Genomic DNA, 3,144 nt, shown 5'->3' on the forward strand with positions numbered 1-3,144 from the left:
AAAATTAAGAACACAGCCACCTCCAGCCACACTTTGATAGCACATTGATCTCTATCTTCCTTTATCTAAAACTGGAAGACAACACAATTCTTTTAAAAGCAGCTTGTCTTAGTTACATTGTGGTAAATTACGATAGCATGGTATATTACAAATGAGAGCATATTACTATTTTTATTAGCCTAAAATGAAAACAAAATAACAAACAAAGCAGGAGAGTCCTGGCTGATGTTGTGTAGACAATGCAGATTTTATTTTTGTCTTATAAACAACTTATTGTGTTAATTTTAAGTCACCAACTATGATCCCTGGCTAGCTCTCAGCTAAAAGAAAAATAAAGAAGTTCATATTTGAGAAGTGAGTAGCTGAGTTCTGAAGAGTGGACAAATGTGCCATCTTCATCCAAAATTGTTCAAGCATAACTGGATCAATGATAATATGCAGAACAGTGCCTTCAGTGGGAGACCACAGGACCAGACGGCGTTAGATGGACTCATGCCAGTTCTGAACACTGCAGCTGACAGGAATTATCTCAGCAGTTCAATTACTGTTCTTTCCAACTTTCTCCATATTAATGTCTGCATAAGTTCCCAAACTGCCCAAATGTCCCTTGTGGAGGACAGATCTTTCTAAAATCAAACTGAAATGAAAAGTTCACAAAGAAGATGACAGAAACTGCAAAGGAGATGACACATAACTTTATAAATTTGATTTCCCATTTTACCAGGTCTAATTACTGGCATAATATGACAAAACAGAAATTGAAGAGCAAATGTTTTCTTTATGATGCGTTTTAGTAGAAATTACCATGGATAATATTTGGGGATATCATTTAAATAGACTCATACACATCAGATGTTTATTCTTAGCTCTAAGGAGCAATCATTTCTTCCAGCACACAGTAGAACTTCCAAGAGGAGCAAGAATTTTCATTATACATTCTACCTCTGTTTTAAAGAAGGACAACGTCTTATATCATCAAAGCATATGAAAATATAATTCTACATTTATGCTTACATTTTACTGTTTAATAGCATCTTGATAGAATGTTTGTTACTTTATTTCATTATTTGATGATGGTAAAATACACCTCCAACATTTAAGCAAATGATTTTTTATACTTTTTAATGTTATTTAAATTAGAAACAAGCATGCTTCACATGGCAAGCCCAGCTCCCTCACCCACCTCTCCTCCTCCAACCACCACCAACCCTCACAAGCCCCCCACCCAATCCCCACCCGGAACCCCAGGGAGGGTGAGGCCTTCCATGGGGGATTCCAAAGTCTGTCATATCATCCAGGGGAGGGTTTAGGCCCTCCCCCATGTGTCCAGGTTGAGAGAGCATCCCTCAATGTGGAATGGGCTTCCAAAGTCCATTTGTAATCCAGGGATAAATACTAATACTACTCAACGCCCGATAGATTGCCTAGGTATCCTCACTGACACCCATGTTCAAGGTGTCTGATTAAGGCCTATGCTGCCCTCTCAGCCATAAGTCTGGGGTCCAAGAGCTCCCCCTATTTAAAATCAGCTGTTTCTGTGGGTTTCACGAGCCCATTATTAACACCTTTGCTCATCACTCTCCCTTTCTGCAGCTGGGTTCCAGGAATTCGGTTCAGTATTTAGCTATGGGTGCCCGCTTCTGCTTCCATCGGCCACTTGATGAAGGCTCTAGAATGTCATATAATATAGTCGTCAAACTCATTATCAGGGAAAGGCATTTAAGGTAGCCTCTCCACTATTGCTTAGTTTGCCAGTTGGAGTTATCTCACTAGTGCCAGAATTCTCGCCAAACCTATAAGGACTCACCCTATTACGTTTCTCATCCTGCTTTCTATTCTTCCCCAACTCAACCTTCCTGCTCCAGCATGTCCTCCTCTCCCCTCTTCTCCAGCTCTCCTTCTCCTAAGCTCCGTCTCCCCTCCCCCCATTCTCTGAATCCTCTCAAAAGATTCTGTCCTACTTCCTTTCTCTGGGGTAACATGTATATCTCTCTTAGGGCCCTCTCTGTTTCTCATACTCTCTGGCGGTGGGTTTATAGGCTGTAAATCCCGTTCTATGTCTAAAATCCATAAATGAGTGAGTGCATACCGTGTTTCTCTTTTTGTGACTGGGTTACCTCACACAAGATGGTTTCTTCCTCAACAATGAATTAAGATAATGTTATGAAATTAGTTTGCTTCAGACATTCCATAGTAAATATATGTGTCAAATCATTTGGCGACCAATTTTCATTTGTATCATTAATCTGTTCATGTGTGTATAGAGTAATCGTTAAAGGTTACTATTTTTTAAAAGTCCCACAAATGAGCTAGGTGGTGGTGGCACATGCTTTTAATCCCAGCATTTGGGAGGCAGAGGCACTCGGATCTCTGTAAGCTCAAGACTAGCCTGATCTACAAGGGATAGTTCCAGGAAAGCCACCAAAGTCACAGAAAAATCCTGTCTTGAAAAACCAAAAAAATATCCCCACAAGTGAAAATAATCTATTTGTGCATTTAAAATTGGGACATTATTCTTTTTATTAGCTTCAATTTTGAGAGACTACTGTTGCCTGGTTATCTTAACCAACTCTATTTTATAATTATTTTTGTTTCCTTACCCTGTATCTTATGAAGATAAGGTTTGCAATACTAAATTAACTGTGAAATGTGCATTTTCAAGGCAAATTTAATGAAATATAATAAAGTTCATATTATAATTCCATGTCTAACCTCTCCCTTAAGATTATGGTGTTATGACAGAGAGTTTAGGAACTGGTATGCTTCTGGGAATTCAAATCAATTATTGCATACAACATTTCCAGTAAATATGTGTTGATTTACTATTTATGATTCATTAGAGCTTGCCTGAGGATTCAGAAAGCAAAGTCAGCCACAAGCCATAGAATAGAGGCATATGCTTTTAATCCTAGCAGTCAGGATTAACAGGTAGACAGCTGTTATGGTCTTAAGGAGAAATTTAGCACTGGGGAAATCTCCAGGAATCCAAAAGGATGACCCCAATTAAGAATCTAAACAATAGTGGAGAGGCAACCTTAAATGCCCTGCCCCTATAATAAGATTGATGACTAGCTAAATGCCATCATAGAGCCTTAATGTATAAACTGATGGAACCAGAAACAGAGATTCACAGCTAAGCACTGA

Source organism: Mesocricetus auratus, unplaced genomic scaffold (genome assembly GCF_017639785.1).
Source record: "Mesocricetus auratus isolate SY011 unplaced genomic scaffold, BCM_Maur_2.0 Super-Scaffold_100009, whole genome shotgun sequence".
Lineage (NCBI taxonomy): Eukaryota > Metazoa > Chordata > Mammalia > Rodentia > Cricetidae > Mesocricetus > Mesocricetus auratus.